The sequence below is a fragment of the Diceros bicornis genome, chromosome 10, assembly GCF_020826845.1.
Source record: "Diceros bicornis minor isolate mBicDic1 chromosome 10, mDicBic1.mat.cur, whole genome shotgun sequence".
In the NCBI taxonomy this organism is placed as follows: Eukaryota; Metazoa; Chordata; class Mammalia; order Perissodactyla; family Rhinocerotidae; genus Diceros; species Diceros bicornis.
The window spans coordinates 27,597,888-27,621,605 of record NC_080749.1 but is presented as its reverse complement, the minus strand read 5'-3'; positions in this window follow the sequence as shown (position 1 = coordinate 27,621,605).

Sequence of the window (23,718 nt, the reverse complement as noted above, 5' to 3'; positions counted from 1 at the left end):
GAATTTTAAGCAGTGGGTCATATTGTAATATGCTCTTAGTGTGGATTAAAATGACTATTTAGCACATATGATGTTAAAGGAAGAAGCTTGAAGTATACTTACATTCTTGTTAAATTGTGAAATACTCTGTTAGATGTCTACATTCATGATTTCCACAAAGTAAAAACAGTGTTTGGGGGTAAAGAATTTTCAAGGCTCACAAATACAGTACACACTGAGAAAAAAAATAAGAACAACATAAAAATAAATATTTTCCCATTATACTTAAGCATCCCATTGCTCACATATCAGGAAGATATGAACTAAACCTGCTACTGTGACCCCAAATCCCCAAAAGACTAAGCCTTTTCAAAAGAAGGATATTGAAAGTCAAATAGAAAACACCACTTTGGTACAAAGCCAGTTCATCTATGCCTAAAATGTACCCATGAATGGAGGATCCACATACCACAAGAAAGCAGTGGGCTGCACACAGTCTATTGGAAGAAGCCTGAATGAAAATATACCAAAAGGAAAATACACTGTGTGAAAGTATGAGAAGAAATGTGATTAGCAATTAGTAAATAAAATAAAGATAGTTCTCTTGAAAAAAAGAAAAAAAAAGTGTAAAGCAAATAATCTCAGGTAATTGTACATAATCGGGGGATGGGTCTCCAGGTCTTACGTTAATTGGATGGTGGTAGCCACATTCTACATGGATGAATTAACATGTATGAAAGATACAGGATATTGGAGAGGATTACTTTTTCTATTAAACATACTTCTACTACACATTTACTCTTTTTCAGACATTGTATTAATCATGTGATGTTTAGAATACCCTTGTCATTGAAGAATCTACTATTTATTGGAGAGGGTAGAAAAGTGAAGAAATAATTATATTGCAGTGTCATTTATACTTATAGAATTGTTGGACTCAACAGACGCACCTAATATGTAATAGGGTTTGAAGAGTCAGGATTTGAGAAGGCTACCAAAATTAATTTGTTTATCTAGATGAAGAAAGAAAACAGGGAAAAGAGATAAATTTTACAATAAGCAGAAGAAATAATAAATGTGGGAGCAAGAAACCATATGAGGGCCCGGCCCAATGGCATCATCATTGGGTTCCCACACTCTACTTTGGCAGCCTGGGGTTTGTGGGTTCAGATGCCAGGTGCAGACCTACACACTGCTCATTAAGCCATGCTGTGGTGGCATCCCATGTACAAAAAAGAAGAGGTTTGACACAGATGTCTGCTCAGGGCCAGTCTTCCTCAACCAAAAAAAAGAGGAAGATTGACAACAGATGTTAACTCAGGGCCAATCTTCCTCACCAAAAAAAAAAAAAAAGAAGAAAAAAAAGAAACCACTCTCATAGCTTTTATAACGTAACATGGCCACATGGTCACACAGGAACACAGAGTGTGTTAAGGTTATGATGAGCAATAAGAATTAAGTGACAAGATTGAGTGTCATCAAAAACAGTGTACAACAGATATGTTAATGAGTTTGAATTTTATTTTGAAGGTTATTGAAGCTACTTAAATAAAAAATTATATTAATGCCACCTAAAAATTTGCTATTTACAGTATGGTCCATGGACTAGCAGCAACATCACTTGGGAGATTGTTAGAAATGCAGAACTTTGGACCCCACCTCAAAACATACTGAATCAGAATCTAAAGTTTGCAAAACACTGACATAGACCACAATGGTTTGTGATTCCTAGATTTTTCAGACACTATTTGTGCCTATCTAGCTATAATTTCTACCCCATCACTCTGGCTATCAAGACAGCAATTTCATTTGAGAAGAGTCAAAATTTGTCTGAATCTATCTTGATGTTCTCATTCCCCTTGCTAGTGAGTAGTTTAAGGTGAGCATATAACCTAGCCCAGCCAATGAGATGTGAAGAAGGTACTGGGTGTATATATGAGAAAAATGTCTCTGAGCTTAAAGAAGAAGCACTTCTTCTACTTTTTAGATGATGAGATGATGTCTGCAACTGCTTTCCCTATGAGACGAGTGGGCCAAAGAATGAAGGTGACATTCTGAAGTTGGGTGAGCAGAAAGATGTACAGAACTTCCCTATGCTCTTGAGGACGTTTCTGAGCCTCAGATAAACCTATCCCTGGACTCCTGTTGTGAGATAACAGATGTCTTCACTGTTTAAGCCATACTGAGTTGTGTCTTTCACTACTTTCAGCCAGATAGTCCTAACTGATGCAAATACTAACTGATGTAAGGTCAAGTTGCTGCCTCAATAACATCTACTAGAACCTCATCCTTTTCCTTGTGTCTTTAGAAATTCTCAAAAATCACCAGAGGTGACTTAAACATGATCCAGAGTGACCACCTATGACTTTTGGTCTCACTTTTCTTTATCTCTGGATCCCAGGGCATTACTGTGTCTGCGAATGATTGTATGCAACCATCTTTGGCTGGATCTACGAATGCTTTGTGACCCATATCTGGCTTCAAAATGTCAGGGATATCTGTATTCTATCCACTTCCATTGTCAGATTTGCTTACCATCTCTTCTACTCGTATCAACTCTCTATTTCTTTTAAACTGGTAAAGAAAGGGCCTCTTATCTTTAAGTGCTTGACTAAGAAAAGAAGAAGCCCAATTGCAGAGATCCTGTGATTCATACTTACATAATTATATAGGGTTTTATTACATGGCACTCATCCTTGCAGAATGCATAGACAATTTGAGAGTGAGGTACATGGCTGGGTGGGGTGGACTCAAGTTTGGCTTTACCATGCATTTCAAAAAATAGCTAATAGTTGTTAGGAAACTCTTGTCCTTCCTGTTGGATATAGTCCACCTTGATAAATTCATTCCTTTCTTGGAGATTTTCTCTCAGGGCCAGGGTTAGTGCTTCTTAACCTCAGGTTACCATATGGTCTCCCTTTCCATCAGACATGTCTGTATAGATCTGGACTCCTAGTGTGGGCCACGTTCAAGGTCTTTCTCATGAAAGTTCTAAGTCGCAGCAGCTCAGGATATGTTGCTTGACTCCTGTTTCTGTGCTCAGGTATTACTTGCCCAAGGGACATTTAATACTACTAACAGACGTGCTGTCTTTGTGAACATTTAAGGAATTAGCCAGGCAAACAAAAGATTTAAACAAGATAGAAAAAATAGCAAATCTGTGCTGTAGACATAATGCAGTGGTACCAGTGTACATGATAGAACAATATAGAGACACACTGGAGGCAGAGGGATCAGATGCATTACTACTATAATCCAGGTGAGAAATAATGACAGCCTGAATTAAAGCTGGGGTAGCAAGACAGGCAGCAAATAGAGCCAACCTGAGAGAAATTTTTATTATCAAGTTAAATATGAAGCATGAGAAAAAGAGAAAAATCTAGAATACTCCCAATTTGTTTGATTCATGTAAATTTGCTGTCTATTTCCCTCTTGTCACCAGAGTATTATGTTTTATTAAGAGATGGCACAGGTTTAGGGTACTACAAAGAGATCATGTTGACCTCATTAACCCAATGTACACTGTGTAAGACCAAAAGAAATTATAGTTACACTAGGGGGATCAGCTTGGGGCCCTAAATAAAATGATGCAATGAAACTCAATAAGTGTAATGCATTCTGCCTGTCCTGTCTACTCTGTTTGGTTCTTCAAGGGAATATTTATTTGTAAAGGAAAGCTAACACATATTATACTGCAAGCATTTACTGCCAGCCCATACTTATGTCGTCTTAACCCATAATGCAATGGGAGAAGAGAAAAAGGTTGTGCAAGCAATGAAAATATACAGAATTTGTATGCAAGGCTTATGTGGATTTTGCAAGTCAAATAGATTTTCCACAGATATGAGAGACTTCCCAAACTATTTTAGGATGGGATGGTTTGGGCTTTCACAAATAAGTCAGTATAAGTTTGCAGCAGTAAAGAGTCTCATTTCTTCCCTACAGCTGTGCCCTGAAGTAAGCAATTATGATGTCAGTTAGAAAATACAAAGGGCAAAGAAATTTCAGACCTTCCAGCTGCTCATGAAATTGGCCGGTATTTGTATGCTCACCTCCAGGTGCCCATCTTGATGGTGTTGTAGCTAGTGCTCAGCCCCATTTCTCAAAGAAAAAAAATCTGCTAATTTAAGCGCTAATGGTACCTGCTGTTTATAATTCCCCTAACATAACCTAATCTTTAAAAAACAAATCCTTGTGTTTCTCATATCAGAATGTCAGAAATATTTTTGCCCAGTGAATGGAAATTAACAGTTCGTTGGATTTTGATAATTACTCCTTCACTCTCAACTAGTGCTGATGGTAGACTCCATAATGTGTTAAAGATTTTTAATTTCAAAGAATATCATCCCATCGTCCATTCTTCTCTCGGCTATGACAGGTTTACCAGGGAGCTTGTTTTTCCCCTTGGGGGTCATAACACTTTGATTTAATCATTCCTAAAATGCATTTGTCATGAGGTGACTCTGACAGAGGTTTTGTAAAATGCTCCTGAATTTGACCCTTTGGGACTGGGGAGTTATTTTGCCGTTCTTGTTATTCAGAAGTGGATCAAAGTCTTTGAAAGCAGCAATGCATTCACTAATGTACTCATTGTATTTGTGAGATTCATTAAAATCCTGGCACAGAATGCCTTAGAATCGGAATATTTCCAAACACTTGCAGTGTTACTGCTTTATATTCAGTAAGTTCTGTGATTTTTACCTTATATGATGTTATTATTTATGCACATTTTCTATTTTCAGAAGTGTGCTATTCTTTTCTTTTCATGTTGCTCATCAGGATTTTAGAAGACAGTAAAGAATCTATTTGGACTTACTCTGGCAATTAGAAGGAAACTTCCCTAAAGGGAGACCAGAAGCGGTAGTCTCCTTTGAGGAAACCCCTGTGGAATGGGGAGTGGTGATTGGCAGCAGCTGACCAGGACACGTGTCTTCTTTCAGTCCCTGTTTCCTGAACACACAAATTCCTTAGCTGAATGCAAAACACTGAGTATTTCATAAATGCCAAAGGTGCCCCTTGTGTTGGGAATTGGCATTGGAGAAATAGCCTGACCTCTAGAGAATGCAAAGAAAACATAGCATGCGTTTACCATTTGTGCAATGCCCCTTTTGAATTCTCTCTGTGTTGCTAGATTTGTGCCTCTGGACTTTTTGCTGATAGCTGTCCTACTGCCCTTTAGTAACCCAAGTGAGAGAGAAAAGAAACTAAGTTTTTTCTCTCTTATTAGCGCATTAGGTGTATGCAGTGTTCTGCTGCTGGGTTTTACAGAAGTTCTGCCACAGGCAACAGTCACATCAGCCTCCAGTGACTAGAGCTAACAAAAGGAACCCCAGGATGGCTATCAGTATTGCCACCTTCCTCTGCTATTCATAGCACTCTGGGAAGTGGATGGCTGCAAACCACAATCCCACGAGAAGGTTCTGCCTTGGAACGGTCAGAAGGAGTGGTATTATTTTCATTACTATCCAAATCACCATTCAGACACTGAGATTGGACCAACAACTCTATCTTCATTATATGAGTGCACTCATTCACCTTTGGTGGTGGTTCATTACTCCTGTGCACATGAATAAGTGTTGTGCTCTTGGCTCAGGGGTAACCAGATCTTAAAGGTAAAGGATAAATTAAGATGTGTCATGAAGCATTGGATTTTCTCTGAAATCTAAATGAGATCATAAATAACAGATGAAATGCAATGGCTTAGTATTTAAGGATAAATGATTGCACAGAGATCTGAATTTCCAATTAGATTCAGATAAGCATGTCAAAAATTTGGTTCTTCAGTGTATTCAAAACTGTGGTCAGCCTGGCTCAGGGCTCATACTATCATTTCAGTAACTCTCCCTGTTTTGTGTGTGGAGGTATGTATGTGTGTTTTATGGCTAAATTGTTGGCAGAGAGGCTAAGAGTCTGTTACTGATCAATCTGACAGCCCATAATCTAAAATACAATCTCCTCTATTATGTTGACGGTACATGGGCAATTGTGAGTTTCCCCCATTTATGTTCAATTAAAGTATTGAAAATAGAGGCAAGAGCTTCTTCTCTAGGAATTAGCTGAAAAGCGATGTATAATTAATCAAACAGTGGTATGCAAAGACTCCTCAAAAGTCAGAATAATATCCACAACATAAAACAGATTAAAGAAGTCATTTAAATACAAAATGAGTAATCAAAATATTTCATAGTAGCCTTGCTTGTTGATCAAGACCTCTGCTATAGATGCAAATGCAAATAACTACACAAACATTGCATGTGGTAAGTAGAATACTGACCCTCCCCCCACAAAGATGTCCATGCTCTAATCCCTGGAACCTGTGTATACGTCTTCTTACATGGCAAACATGACTTTAAGATGTGATCATGAATACAGGCCTTGAGATTATCCTGAGATGAAGGGATTATCCTACATTATCCAGTTGGCCCAATCTTATCACATAAATCCTTAAAAATGGAAAACCTATCCTGGCTGGGTTAGAAAGATGAAGGGGAAAGAAGGAGAACAGATTCAAAGCACAAAAAGACTGGACCACTGCTGATGGCTTTGAAGATGGACCAAGGGGGCTATCAGCCAAGGAATTCAGGTGAAATCTAGAACCTGGGAATGGCTCACAGCTGGCAGCCAGTAAGAAAATTGGGATCTCATCCCACAACTGCGAGAATTTGAACTGTGCCAAGAACTCAAACAGTCAAGGAAAGGAATTCAAAACCCTAGAGCCTCCAGAAAGAGATGGAGTCCTGCAGCCACTTTGACTTTAGCCCAGTGTGTTCTGTGTTGGGCTTGTAGCCTACAGAACTGTAAAATAATAAATCTGTATTGTTTAAGCACTAAGTTTGTTGCAGCAACAAAAGGAAACTCATACACTGCACTACAAACCAGGCATCTACCTATCTCATCCTTCTGTCTAAATATCTGTATCTATCTTTGCAGTGGTGTTTAAACCTCACAGTATAACATCACAAATTTGCCTTAGAAATTTCTCTGCAGCAAGTGCTGGAGGGAAGTAGGGAGCAAGCATGTGGACCTCTTGGCACTCACTATGCTTCAAACACAGTAGTTCTCCTTTTACATGTTGTTTGAATAATGGACCATTCTGCTCATGAAAAACTTAAAACCACTGCTTTATTGCATTTTTTTCTTGTTTATTTTATTAAATGAGTAAAAAACAGAAAAAGAAAGTGCTAGTTCTAATGATGAGAAATACAGATCTCATAACCTTGATACACTTGAAGTAAAAGTTGAAACTCATTAGGGGAGTTGAAAGTGGAGAATATTTTGACTCAAATGGATGCTCATTAGACCTAAGCCTGTCAACTGTGTGTTCAATTGTGAAGGGAAGGAACAAAGTAGGAAATGTATGAAATGCTTGAAGTATGTCAGCAAAGATCACATCTAAAATGTGGTATGCAATTAGAAATTCTATAATAATTTAAGCTCCTGGAAAGGGCACCCTTTTCCTTAAAACATGCAGGCCATCTGACTTAGAAAGTTAAGTCAAACGCATTTTCAGCATGATAATATGTACAAGACATATCTAAAGAGAGGATGCTTCACTCCAAGAAAGGTTATCAGGAAAGCACTGAAAAGAGAGTCAGGGAAGCAAATGCTGGCACTGTGCCTAAGGCTCAGGGGAGAGAGAATGTACTCTGGGCTGCAAGTAATCATCCAGTCTTTGCAGCAAGTCTGTCTTCTTGGGTGGAGAAGTAAATCAGGTACTTATGACTCAGTGGTACTATTACTTTAATCGCCAGGAACAATCTTTCAGATAATAATCGGTCTTCATATGTGTGTCTGCCTGCAGGGATTGAAAATGCTGATCAGTATCTGGTAAACTCAATAGTCATAATTCTCGTTACAAATTCTCGTTACAAGAAATCTTGTCTTTCTCAGAAAGAAAGAAAAAATAAGATAGATAGAGATATACAAATATACGGGTATATAGATAGATATACAGATAATTACATATATACATATAGATATAAAATATATAGGTAAATATAGATATATTCAGAAATAAACATATATATTGGTCTCTAGGTCTTTCTCAACTGGAATATCAAGAGAGAATTAAGTCCTACTGCTCTAAGGCATCCACTGTAGCTTATGAATTATCTTTTCACCTATGCATTTAAATGATACTCATTGAGACAATTAAGAAAATAGTCACTCAAAACATTTTCTATGTTCTGTGATTCAAATGTGGAACCCTAGTTGAGAAACCTCAATTAAAATGATTGATTAGCATAAGTTAACTTGTTGCCCACTTACCTCAAATTTTCTAGTCTGCAAACCTGTAGACCATCTCTCCCTATGGAGGTGACTGAGATCTTAATATATCCTATTAAACACATGTTACTTGATATAAAACTCTCAATACAGACTTAAATATGACCTCTTCCAAGAAATCCTCATTTATCAGTGAAGCCAGATGTGATCTCTCACTTTTCTGTTACCTTTGCTCTGTGTTTCATATTTTCTCGTCTTATTATATTATATTCATACACTGGCTTTTTCTCTCATATTTTAATTACCGTTAGAGAAGTCTACCTCTGTGTTTCTTCCTCTGACCCTGACGAGAGTGTCTAGAACTCTCTCCAGGTACATACAGCACATTAGTGGAATGAGAAAATTCATTATTGTGCATGCATTGGTGTCTGGAAAGACGGTTCACTAAAGTAGGACACTAGTGATGGGAATTCATGGGTATGATCCCCATGTGGTCATGTGCTTATATACAGCTACTGGTTTCAAAACTCTTTCAAACTGCTTCTCACCAGAAAAAAAATAATAATAAAGTTACAATAGAGACCCAAAAGCATGTGGATAAGCTAGCGTCCTCCCTCTGCCTAGAAGAAGCAATAATGAACCTAAAAAACTGGAGAGTCTGGAGTGTCATCTTTACATACAAAAATAGCAATTTATAAGCTTATTATAACTATTTTTTACTCATGATACTCATGATTATCCTACTTTTCTCATCCATTAATTTTACTAGTATTTGTATCTCATTGCTTGTATACTTACACACACATATATCTTAAAACCTTTCAGACAAGGAGGGGTACAAATAAACAAATGGAAATAAATAAAAACTGATTTTATAAAGTATCTTAAATCACAAAAAAAAGTATTTGTGTTTAAAACTTTCATATTGAAGTTTGACGTAGGACCATCTGGTCAACAAATTTTGCAAGGAAAACAGGATTAAAAATCTTGACAAATTTATAACATAAAAACATTTACTGATTTGTTTATCCAGATATCAGGAGTGACCAAATGTGAGTTTGAAAGTCATTGATTTGTGAAGAAAGTAAAAATTACGATTTTACAGGATTAGTTTGCAGAGAGCAACGTTCTGTTTTCCAAACAAGTCAAGCCACCTTAGTAACCTAATTATCAGCTCAATTAGCCATTCCTTCCTTATGCTGAGGTCACAATTAACCTGCTGAGCAGGCAAGAAACAATTCAAGGGCATAATGCATTTTTGTTTAATTTGTTTTATTTCTGTAACTAAAGAATATTTTAAAAAAACAATACCTGTAGGTTCATAAATACTATGCAAGATGAATATTACATAATAGCTATTGTAGCATCAGAAACAGAACTTTGGGTGTTGCCAAGAGTGACTAAGGAAACAAAATTGGAATTAATGGGAGATGATTGATTAGGACAACATTAGATTTGGACACCAAGACAATAATGAGAAGAATTAGAAATCCTTTTTCTTTCACATTTAAAATGAGAAAAAGTACTCAACGATTCTTTGCAAGACACGATTCGATGCTGGAAGAGAAAGGAACACACTGTCCGGGCCAGAAGTCTGTACTTTTATGCAATTAATTTTTATTACTCTTTCACATTATGGTATTTATTGCACAAAAGGTATACTCTAGAAAATTCACTTTTTTTAATACCATATGGTATTTTACTTCTAATATAAAGCCTTTAAAGATGGCTTTCCCTTCTTTAGCTGTATTCTTACATTGAGAAAATGATTGAAAAGTTAAGGCCATATGAAATTCTCTTTTAATTCAGGCCTATTTAAACAATGTAAGGGCATTTCTTTTTTACCGCCAAATTGTTGTGGGAAAAACAAACAAACAAACAAAAATTCCTGCCAATTCGTGTTGATTACCTTTGTGAACTATTATTGTAAACACTAACAGGAAGCCATGTTGCCCAGAACATTCTTTGCAGAACTTTACCACCTATTCTTTTGAATGATTTTAACCTGATTTTGGGGACAGTTTTATGTAACACATGTAAGTAAGAGTCTATGTAACGTTATTTTCCGGGAGCAGATAACAGGTGTCAGAGTCCTAGACCCCCATGATCAGGAACCTTCTCTGACAGCTGGGAGCCCACTGCCGTCTTTGTACTGGGAACTTCTGCTGATCCTCAGGACACATCTGAGAAAAATCTATCACTCAGGAGACTCGCTGAGCTGTAAAGATGCGAGTTAATATTCGATGATTGCTAAAGGTAGAAACTCTAGTGTGACATTCCTTGCTCTGGGCAGGAAGCTGGAGAAATTGCCTTCAGGAGGTGGGGTATGGACTAGACTCCAGCAGCCCACCTAGATAACAAACAATTCTCAAGTTGTGATCTTGATTGGCTAGCACAATCTTCTGCCTTGTAGAAGAGAACAAAAGTCGTCTTCAAAAGCATATACAAACACCTTAGGACTCAAATTACTTCTGAAAAAATAATTGTTCAAAGATAATAAAGCAAATAGCTGAATGAAAATGCACCTACTAGAATCAGTAGAACAACGTTCAACAAAAGTTGATCGAGAAGAAGTCTGATTAAGGCAGTTATAGATATAGATTGTAATACAATTATGTTTACTGTGTTCAGGGTAATAAAAATGAATTTAAAATTTAGAGAAAGGAACTGGAAACTATAAAAAGTGATACTGTGTATATGAAGAAGAATCAACTAGAAATTATAGAACTGAAAAATATAAAAACCAAAACCAAGAAAACAACGTATGATTTTAACAGTAAGTTAGACACAGCTGAGCTAGAAAGAAGCAAGGAGAGACAAAATATAGAAATAAAGAGGAAGGGTAAGAGAGGATACAATGAGAAGATCTAATACCCTTTTAACTGAAATTTTAGGAAAAAAGAAGAGCCAAAAAAAGGCCACAGAGAAATTTTCCATAAGATAACGGCTGAGAATTCCCATAGCTGATGAAGGAAACAAAGCATTAAAATATTAAAAGTAGCCAGAGATTATCCTCAGAGGAATGACGGAGTGACTATTGAACAACATTAGACACCACAGGACAGTGGAGCATCTTCAGGACGCTAAAGGACACAATTGCCAAGCCTAATTTCTCCACTGTTGATAATATTTTTAGGAATGAAGGTAACATAAAGGCATTTGCATACAATGACTAAAGAATTCTCTACCAGCAGACAAATCCAAAAAGAGACTATGAGAACTGTCTTCAAGCAGAAAAAAAATAATTCCAGCTAGAATCTCAAAGAGTAAGCAAAAAAAAAAGGAAAAGAATTTGAATTGGGGAATAAAGGAACACTGATAATATACAGCAACTATAACAATACTGTGGGATTTAAAGGTTATAATATTAAGATATATAAAATATTATTTAAGAGGTCAATTAAAGGAGTTAAAGTGTGATAAAGTGCATATGTAATGCAAGAGGAGGGTGAATGTGTGCAGAAAAGTACAAACTCAGTGTTTAAAAAGGCAGATTAGGAGCAGTTCCTAACATAACAGTGTATATTTAATGGAAATCATTCAGTGGAGGTCCACCGATTAAAGCCTTTAGCCTGAGAACAAAACAGTATGAATTTGATGATAAACGCAATGCAAGGCTCTGCAGATAATGGTGTTTTTTACTAGGTAAGAGTGTGCATAAATCAGCACTTACTTGAATATTAGTTTATCATTTAAAAAAATAAAGAGTTGCATGAGTTCATAGAAACAGCCAAATAAAGATCTTTCTTCCCATTAAAATAGAACCTCACTTTTTACTATCACCACAGAAGGTGTAATGCCACCTAGAGAGATTACAAAAAAAAAGGAATGGAATCACAATTTACTTGTGTCTCCAACATGTTGTGTGGATTAAGCATTGTGGAAAGGAGGAAAAATGAATCCAAAACCAACAGCCATTATCTCATAAGGACTTTAGACAGATCTTTGACCTGATTATTCATACATCAGGAAAACAATGATGAAATTTGAAAACTATCCACAAAAGTAATATTGTCTTATGTCAGAAGACTAATATTCTGTAAACGGAAGAACAAGAAGCCTAACAGATTAAATCCATGGAGAGAGCTAACACTTTTAAAACACTCATAAAAGTATAAAGAAGCACTCTGAATAGTGAAAGGGGTTAAGAGTGATTTCAAAATTAGTTTGTTTTTATGTATTTTTCTTATTAATTTGCAAGAAGGAAACTTATGCATTTGCCTTAGGATAAGGTTGGGGATCATAACAACTCTAAAGTACTGACTATTTTATTTTTGTAAATGTGTAAAACACTTAAAATATTAGAACCAAATGCTGCATATTTTAACAAGTAAAAGGAAAGCTGACTATCAATAATTTATGATATGGCACCACATAATAACAAATGTATGTTTTCATGTTCTTTAAATAACATTTTCATAAACATGAAATAGAATGGATCTTATTTCTGTGTTAATAAATTTTGAATTCATTTGAATGTTATTTGATTTGAATTTTAGTGAAATAATATCAGACAGGATGATGAAAATACTTGTAAGACTATTTGCTTCAAAACTAGATACTTTTTAAGAGTTACATATGTTAATTAAAAGACTAACAAAAGGGACATGAACACTTTGCCTCTACTTGCCGTTTATCCCAAAGGCCTAGCTGGAGCATAGAACATGTACCTAGTTTATATTCCTAGCATATATAAGCTTATTGAATAAATGAAAATGACTGAGTTAGAGTAAAAAATATAGGATTTTTAAAAATCTTGTTCATCAATAGTCATTAACTTTATTTTCTGAAATTGGATAAAATCTGTGGATTTGTTCCCTGGCAAAATGTAGATATGGAATCTGTATTTGAAAATCTATACATTTTGGACACAATTTTAAGAGAATAGCCCATAATGAGATACCTCTAGGCTTCATGAAATACATTGAATGCCAAAAATCTTAATGAAGCCGCAAAAATACTTAAAATTCAAAAGTATTGGGACTAGATTTTAATGTATTTTTAGAATTTAAATCTTACACTACTCTTTCATTTTTGATATTTCTAATTTATTAAACTTTAGCTCTTGTTTATTGATATTTTTCCTTTATACTCCACACATATTCTGGTAAAAAATTGTGTATATGTGGATGCCTACTGTGTGTTGTGTTATAAATGTATTATGTGAGCACATGCACAAATTTTGTGCGTAAACGTTTGTCCAAAATGATGGTGCCCCAGCCTATGTAGGGATTGGATTCTAAAGATCGCAAATAAGGTAAAGAATCACATATGATCAAATGAACTGCCCTTAAATCTCTAGGACTTTGGCCCTTGGAAGTTCAAATTCAAGAAATTCATTATTCAACAAAGACTTATTCAACACTTACTTGGTGTCAGGTACAGTTCAAGATGCCAGAAATACAAAATGGCAAAAATTCCTACCTTCATGAAGCTTACATTTTAAACTGTGAGACAGGCAATAAGCATGATAAATTTTCTGTGTTTTATATAGTTATGTGTTAAAGAGAAAAAACAAAACACTTTTGATTTCTTTGCTTTTCACCTCTCCCTATAATAGAGGAAAGGACAAGAGGGTAAGGAAGGTAACTCTGTTTCTTTCCTTCCTTCTCTCTGCCTAGTTCCTATTGTTAAATCCAGGTCCCTTCAACACCGGGATTATACTAGTGTTAGGTATAATAGATCTTTTGAATTTTAGATTTTGACAAAACTCAAACTACACTGAGCACTCTTATTAAATGGATATATCCAATCTGCAAAATGTTTGAGGCACAGGCTAAAATAGGTGATATATTTTGAGACTAGTGTGAAGGGAAATTCCTTTAGCTAAGTGAGTGAGCCTAGCTGATCATATGCACATCTCAGTGTAGATTTATTTTATTTTATTTTATTCATTTTATTTTTACCAGTGAGCTCCTTTTTGGATTTTATCCTCTATTTCCTCTTGATATCATTTCATAGAGCTCTTTGCATTTGTCTCTTTAAAAATCTTCCATTCCTTGAGGTCCATATATTGTAAAGTTTTCGATTCAGCATTATTTCTTAATATTTTGCTGTCTGGCCTTTTCACTTCTCTAAACAGCCACCCATCTTTTCCCCAATGTTCCATACTTGATCTGCTCCTATTTTCTCTGTAATCTGTTTTCAGGCAATCTCATGACTTCAATCCGTACTTCTCTGTCAGTGAGTTTTATACCTGACTTCAATGACTCGCTCTCTCAAGATCCAGCACCATAATTTCAACTGTCTTCTGGAGACCTCTATCTGCAGGTATTCTGCGTACTTCAAATCCAAAGTATCTAATGATGAACATTTCATTTTTCTTCCCACAGTTACCACTTTTCCTATTTCCCTTTATTCTATTAAAATGAAAGCTGTCTTTCAGAATTAAAATTTTAGCATCATTCTTGATGTCTCTTTCTCTCTAGTCTAATACATTCGATCATCAATTATTATTGTTTGAAGTCTACACAATCTCTTCTCTTTTTCTTTTGTCATCAACATTAAGGAGTGTATGGTCACTCATGTTGTGCACTAGACAACTCTAGGGCTTCTATTTACATATTCTATAATGGAAATGGCATCTTTTAGAGTTGTGCAAAGTCATCTCCCTGAAACATTTCTCTGACCTCTTCTTTTCCTCTAAACAGAGAACAGCGATACAGGAGAGTGGAAAGTGCATATAGTACAGGATATGATAATCCATGAAAAGTATCTCTCTAGGACGATCTCTGGCAAGATATTTAACATATCTGGGACTCAGATTTCATCTTCTGTAAGAATAATTGTGAAGTAGTCAATTTTTGAAAAGCACAGCTCTATCTCAAGAGGAAACGCTACTTGGGTGTTATGATGGGGAGTTCTGGGTACCAGTGAACAGAATGGAGGTCTCAGTCACTTGATAAAGAATGAACCACAGAAAATAAAGTGGCATGAGAATGTGAAAGGACATCAAATGCCAATCTTTCCCACATCAAAACTTGCCCAGCATAGGACTGGATAATCCACTGAAATTGCCAAATAAATATAAATATGGAAGATTAAAAGTATACCATCATTCTTCGTCCTTGCACCCTTGTAGTAAAAACTCAAAATAGAACAAAGACACTGGAAAGAATAAATGATTAGTTTAGTTCTTCAAGTTGTCTCTTAACTCTTCTCTCATCCTACATACTGAATTGGACGTCTGTTAAGATAGGTGGAATAGTAGAATTAATAGTGACAAGAGAATTTGGTGCTAAAGAATGGCGTTCATAAGCTATCCATTCATCTAACCCTGTCACTGAAAGTAGATAATCAATTTGCGTGGCAAACAATTAATTCAGTCAAAGTTTCTAAAGTTTACAATGAAGAGGTTATCTTAAGATCATGATCTTTCTCCAGTTAATTGAGCTAGCACTAAACATTTTCACTGTGATAATTAAAATTTTTGCTTTTGAGATGAACTTGGTCTCCGAAATCTCCCACATTTTCCCCTTCAACTTTATACCAGCAAAAATCGTTTTGTAGTTAAGCAAAACAAAGCAATTAAATCAGTTGTTGAAGAAAGAAATGGAATAGAAGGTAACTACATTATTTTAAAGATTGTGTCAGCTTTTCCAAAAATTTTATTTTGATTATAACGGATTTTTATTTGGAAAAATAATGTTTTGAATGATTAAAAAAAATCTACTTGCTTTCTTTTTAGAATAAAACAAATTTAAAATGTACTATTAAAACATGTATACTCCTAGAGCAAAAATATTAAGGCCTTAAAATATATTTTTATATAGCATTTAACTTTAAAAAAATATTTGCTCACTACTCTGCTTTCCCTGTCAACAATGAAATATATTTTAGCTAAATGCTGTTTTCAGTTTAGGGAGAAAATTGAAGAATGCTTTAATTTCTCATTAACTGCAGCATTAATCAGTGGTTAATTGTAATTATTTAGCCTGTAGAAAAAGTGAAAGTAGAATTAGAATCTGACTGCAAGTCAAATAAACTTTGTCTTTCTTATTGATTTAAGCATTTTTAAGACAGATATTCAATAAGGTTTGCTTAGCAAAATTTTGGTCGTGCTTGGTCAATGTGTTGAATAATAATTGAAATCAGTTGCTATGTCAAACTCTGTATCTCTTTCTGTGTTAATTTGTAAACGTTACTACTCTTTAATAATACTGGACAGCATTAGTATTGCTTTTCCAATATCAGTGCATAATTGCAATTAAGTTTTTTGAGTAGTTATGGAATATATTACCTTGCTTTGTGGATTTCAAATTTGATATTGATATCAATTATTTTTCTATGTTCGAATATGTTCACTTGTATTTTATTTAGAAGCAATTTAAAATGATATAAATTCTCTCTACAGATTTCCCCAGCACTATGGATGTCTCTAGCTAGTTTTTAAGATGTTAAAGATACAAATCATGAATCTTATCTGTTTCAATTGGTGTCTTGCTTTTAAGAGCACCATTTTGTTTGCAATACAGGGAGAAAATTGAAGACCTAAACTTGTCTGAACGGAATGTCAGGAAATAAATAAAAATCCTATTTCAAAATGTGAAAATATTAATAACATACCACATCTAGTTTCTTAGTTTGGGAAAGTGTGGTGGTTCTAGGGTCTCATCCTTTTCCTAATAACTATACTTGGAGCCTCCTTATAGTGTTTTCTTAACAGAAATTGCTCATTGAACAGCAACACCTGAATTTGCCATTCTTTTGCTTTCCTTTCATCAGTGTCTAAATTATCCATACATTTTCTAAATCCTGTGCTAACAGACCTCTGCAGTCAAATGCTAAATGTTATTAACCTCCAACAAATTGGATTCCTGATGAATCCATGTTCTTTTTGGAAATAGTGTCAGTAAGTCATCACAGTGCCCCAACGGGGGCTCCTCCGGCAGCTCCATGAAAGGGCCCAGGCTACTTAGTCTCTGCATTTGATAATTTTGAAGCCATCTTTTTGTGGTATATGAAATAATTACAAACATTAAAATGCAATTTTTCTTTCAATTTGATAAATATTTATTTGGTATGAGTTATGAGGCTGATGCTGTGCTTGGATCTGTTGGCTCTAAAAAGGCAGGTGCGTCTACAGTATTGCTTCATTTATTCAGTACCTTTGGGTAGGAGTGGTTTTACAGAGATAAATTTCACATTTCTGTATCTTCCTCAAACTGGGGGCACTGGACATAATTTAACCTTTCTATAACTTGAGTTAATAATGAGACAGGGAATTTTAATATAATCTATTAATTTGTATTTTATTTTCAGATGTTTTCCCACCTTAATGCCATATATGTATGTGTGTGTATATGTGTGTGTGTGTGTGTGTGTGTGTGTGTGTGTGTGTGTCCTTCTTCTATGGGGTCATAAATAGCATTTAGAGTGCAAGGCTAAAATGTTGCCATTTCCAAGCACATAGAAAAGATCTGCGCTCAGCCTTTTGCTTTCTGTAGGTTAGGTGTATATTTCAAGTAAACTGTTTAAGAGAAGGTAGAAGCTTCCAGCTTTTGGACTAATAATAATAAAGACTGACTTAGGCAATTTCTTACAACATACCAAATGTAGCCCTAAGCAGCCATAAATGCTGGGCTCATCTAGGGTATTTTTGCTTCTCTTGATTTTTAGATCTCTAATTCTTCACTACCTTATTAGCTCTTTGATGTTTGTCTGATGAGCTTTATATTTTGCTCTACCTTTTTAGAGTTCCTGAGCAGGAGGGTTGATCTGGACACCTAATTCGCCAGTAGCAGAGTTGAAGTCTGCTCTTGCCATTAGAGAGCCCTTCTGTAAGCGCCTCCTCACACTCACACGCTCTCTCTGAGCTTTGTATTTGCAGAGCAGCAGAGCCAGCCCTGATGGCCTAATGGTTAAAGTTTTGTGCACTCTGCTTTGGAGGCCCGGGGTTCACTTCCTGGGTGCGGAACCACACCACTCGTGTGCCAGTAGCCATGATGTGGCAGCGGCTCACAAAGAAGAACTAGAAGAATTTACAACTATACACAACTATGTACTGTGGCTTTGGGGGGGATAAAGAAGAAAAAAAAAAAGGAGGAGGATTGGCAACAAATGTTAGCTCAGGGCTAATCTCCTGGAGAAAAAAAGAAAGTCAAGCCTTATTGGTGTTTATATTAAAAAAAAAAAAAGCTACAAGACTCCCAATCCTTCTATCCTGTCATTTGTATTTGTGATAACAGTGTTGACAATAAAGAGGACAATCCTCTTCAAAATCGTGATTTTTAGCAAAGTTTTTATCAGAACTTCCCAGTTTCCAATCATTTCTCCTTTTCCTTTCTCTTTAGTTATTCTCTGCTTCTTTCACTGGTGGTACTTCAGCCTTTCAAGTGTAGAACAGCATAGCATTACTGGTTAAAAGGTAATAGAATTACTTTAACTACAAAGTTAGTTGCAGGAGGAAGGAAAGGGAATAAGAGATCTTGGAAAGAAAGATGAGTTTGAAAAGTAAGCTGTCTCAGAGAAGAATTACAGAACATATAAATTTTTTTAAAGACTTTCCAGATGGTAACACCCAGGAAGAAATGGATTGAGGATCTATAGGGAGAAATACAAGGAATCTCTACCCCGGGCATTAGGAATGGGTGGGATTAGGCATTGGATTCAGGAATTGTGGCTATCAGGAAGAGGATCTGGAAGGTCTGGCTTGTAAGAAATTTGCACATTAGGGTTCAAATGAGGGTTGAGGACCAAACCGTACATATCGCCAATGAAATCATTCCATAATGTCATTTATACAGGGCATGAACAAAAATGTGAGAATAAATTCAGTTTAATAATGAAAATCTATGTTAAGTATAATCATTTATTTAAATTTCTTTTTAGGTATTATATTAGTTTTATGAGGGATGGAATACAAATTACTATAAACTGAGTGGCTTAAAAAAACAGAAATTTATTCTCTCATACTTCCGGAGGCTGCCGGTCCAAAATCAAGGTGTAGGCAAGGCCGTGCTCCCTCTGAAAGTTCTAGGGAAGAATCCTTCATTTCCTCTTCCTAATCTCTGTGGGCTCCCCACAGTCCCTGGCTCTCCTTGGCTTATAGCTGTATTACTCCAATCTCTGTCCTCATCTTCACATGGCCTTCTACCCTCTGTACCTCTAAGTCTCCTGTCCTATTATAAGGATACTAAACATTAGATTTAGGGCCCATCCTAATCCAGTACTACCTTATTTTAATTAATCACATCTGCAAAGACTGTATTTCCAAATATGGTCACATTCTGAGTTTCCAAGTGGAGATAGGTTTTTGGGGGGCACTGTTCAACCTACTACAGGTATAGTTGTCACTATTTATATCAATACCTAAGTATGCATATTATTACATGTGCCATACTGTTTTTGTATTTTATTTTATTATAATCCTGTCTCCTATATTCGTATACCTGGTCTTAGTTTATCACTTTTTTCAATTATGGATTGGATTCAATTATCCATTCAACAAGCATTTATTTGTATAGGTGCTATGAATTTTGCTAGACACTTAGGTTATAATAATGAATAAAATATAATAGATGAAAAAACAGAACATAATGGGAGAGTCAAGCCTCTAAATATTCAGCAATAATAAGTTGAAATTTTTAATGGCTATATTAGAAGTGATACATTCCAAGTAGAGGAAACAGCATGATAGAAAACGACAGCTTTAAAATAGCATTGTGAGGTTTGAGAACCACAAGCAGTTCTACATGGCAAGAGAATACAAGGAAAGTTTTGGTGAAAAGAGAAGCTAAGGAGGAATTCAAGAGCCAAATCTTGCCATATCTTCTATAACCTCGTAGACAAGCTGACCATAATTCTCTTGATATTAGGTGTCACTGAAAGGTTTTAAGCTGGATGAGGAAGACATGATAAAATGATTCAATTGGTGTTTCAAATTTTTTCACTTGCTGTAAATTTCTATGAATTAAGGTTACTGTTGTCTACTAACCTTCAGGTTTGCACATTCTAATCTTATGTGGTATTTTATGTTGACTCTCAATTTTGGGAAAATATTTCTAAAAGGGATAATGAGTTTGCTGACCACTACCCTCACCCCTCGGCTGACTATCCACTGGAGTAAATTTTGAATATTTAATTAGTACGTGGGGCTTTATAATTTGAATTACTTAATTGAAATTGTGCTTGTGATATTGTGTCACATGGACACTCTTAGGTAATAGAAGAAATCATGAGATTGTTCTGATTCTTTATTCAAGATGTGTGAAGCGTAACCATCCTGCCCCTCATCCCCAACATTGTTGCTGTTGGATCAATTTTAAAGCGGAAACAGGAGATAATAATTTTTTTGTGATCCCATAATATTATACTGTCTTGTTCAAGGTATCAATTACACACATATATTCCATTCTTTGATCATTGTCTTTTAACTTCCTTGCTCTGGTAAACCTCTCTGAAGGAGCTGACCATAAGGAACAGAAGGATCTTTCCTGTTGGATCTAGATGATAAGAACACTGAAGGTCAATCATCCAGGGGATGTTGTTAAGAGATGTCAAACAGAGGGAATGAGGAGCTATAAGGCATCAACCAGGAATCTAAGATACCCAGAAAGAGAAATACACAAAAGAAGAAAGTCACAGAACATGAGTTTTGTGATGTGACTATAAGCCTACAGGTTGTTGATACTGGGAAAACATGACCTTGAAGAGTCATGCAGTTAGGAGAATACTATATACACAGAATGTACAACCCTCTAACAGCATATAGATTTCTAAGAAAACAATCTCATTGACCAGGAATCCAGAGATGTACCTTCTTTTCTCTTTCAATTGGCTCTGAAGTAATATATAATGTTAAGACCTTTCTGACACCAATAGGAAATTATAACAAGCAATAATGACAATTTTAACACAGAAAAAAATACATTCAAATAGCACTAAGCTGAAAGGCATTTTGTTTGTAGATGATAGAAGTTTTCTAAGAAGCAATAGTCTTTGGCTAGGAGACTATAAACATATGCTCCTGAAAGAAAGTGACTTTAGATTGAGGGATTGCAGGTAGGATTAATAGTTAATCATTAATAGTAAATAGTGAATAATATATATAGTAAATAATTAATATGGGCTTGAATCTTTTGTAAGAATCAGAGCATGACTGGATGGAAAAATACAACAGTAGACTGGATTCTAGAGAATAATATAGACCAAGTTCAAATTCTTCACAGAAATAGTCTTACCACAGTAAGTTTCTCTTTTTCTGCCTTATTCCTGCTGAGTTACAATAAGCATTTACACCCTAGGATCCAGAAATGAAACTTTTTTATCAGGATTGGTGCAATAAAATGGGTGGTTTACTATTTAACTGTGATAATCCATGATTTTTGGACCTGCTATGGAATAGAATATTTTCTAAAAAATGAATGCTTTGAATTATATGAAAAGTTAAAGATGAATAAGGAAGAATTATTTTGTCTACTGGTTTAGATAATTGAGCTTCTATTTAACATCTTCTATATTAAATACTGAAGTGTGGACATGTGAGCTGAAAAGAAATACAATCAAAACGGACCTTAGTGGGCCGGCCCCATGGCTTAGCGGTTAAGTGTGCGCGCTCCGCTACTGGCGGCTCGGGTTCGGATCCCGGGCGCGCACCAACGCACGCTTCTCTGGCCATGCTGAGACCGCGTCCCACATACAGCAACTAGAAGGAAGTGCAGCTATGACATACAACTATCTACTGGGGCTTTCGGGGAAAAAATAAATAAAATTAAAAAAAAAAAAAACGGACCTTAGCATTTGAGTTGGAATGTCACTCTCAATGCTTACCTATGTAAAGATGTTTCTTAAATAAACTTTTTTGTGTAACAGTCAATGGCATATATGAGCTCCAAATCTCAGAATTTTCTGGTAGAAAAAATAAAAACAAAACATTATACATCACAGAACAGAATTTGACCTCAGTTCACAGAAATACTCTTGATATAATACTGCATAAAGAATATGATATATGTGGTTGGCCTCAGTTCTTTTTGCACATATGCATCCACCATTCTCTGATCATTGCTCCCAGGTTGTCCTCAAAAGTCTGCTTCTAGAGCATCTTGTAGTGTCATAGAATAAGAAAGTCCTCAAGAAAAATCCCACAATGTTGGAGTTATGTCAAAGGGACACAGGAGCCAGCTAAAAGAGCTCCCAAAGGCCACAGCCGGAACAGTCTGAGCAGGAAAAGAACGTACTATTGGATTATAACCTAAACTCTAAAATAAATATCCATGAGTCTACATTGATACGAATAAATGATTGAATAAATAAATAAATGAGGGAGGATAGACTAATATCCCATGCAGAAGAATACCAAAGAGTTTATGTACATACTCTGCCCTCAAAGAGGTCGAGCATAACTCCCTACTTCTTAAGTCCGGACTGAGCATAGTGACTTCCTTTCAAGAGCACAGTATGGAAGTGGAGGAACAAAGAGTAACTGTACAGTGGAGAAACCTGACGAACGCTACCTCAGCCAAGGGATCTAGGTTAACATCAACAGTGATAAGCTATGTTGATAGTATATACCCTTGATATGATGTATTGAAATGGCAATTTACCTCTGTGGTCTTCCTCCCAATAACCCATATCCCCATTCTAATCATAAGAAAATATCAGATAAATCCCAAAAGAGATATTCTACAAAATACCTTACCAGTACTCTGTCAAGGTGATTAAAAATGAGGGAAGTCTGAGAAACTGTCTCAGTCAAGAGTAACCTAAGGAGACAGATGTAAATGTAATATGGTCTTGGATAGGAGCCTGGAATAGACAAAGGATATTGGATAAAACTAAAGTCTAAATCAAGTATGGACTCTGCTTAATAATAATGTTTCAATATTGGTTCATTAATTGTAAAAAATTTACCAGACTAAAGAAGAAGTCAAAAATAGGGGAAACTGAGTACAGAGTATATGGCAACTCACTTTACTATCTTTGTAACTTTTTCCCGTAAATCGAAAACTGTTCTAAAATAAACAGTTTATTTAAAAAAAATCCACTTGTTCATTCTGAGATGATGCCACTATAGCAGTGCTGGCTCAACGCCCAGCTCCATAGTGGGAACGTGAAGCAAGCCTGGCTCATTTGAGCATTGCCTCTTACACAAACACAGAGACTGGTTCTGAGATAGACATATAATCCATATAATTTCAATCAGAGCAAATCCTGAAGTGCTTTCTGGGGGTACTGAAAAAGAGGCGTTTTTTTTTTCTTTTTTGCTAGACTATGACTTGTGTGCATATAGGTCTAGAGCCATCTTGCCACCCCGAGGCGGAACCTGATTTAGGACAGAATGAAAAAATGAGCTGTGATTTGCATTGTATGAAACTAATTCTTAACCACATTGTTTGAGCTCCTGGATCTAGTAATTTTTTTTTTTAATTTTTTGTTTATTGCAGTAACATTGGTTTATAACATTGTAAAAATTTCAGGTGTACATCATTGTACTTCTATTTCTGCATAGATTACATCATGTTCACCACCAAAATACTAATTACAACCCATCACCGCACACATGTACCGAAT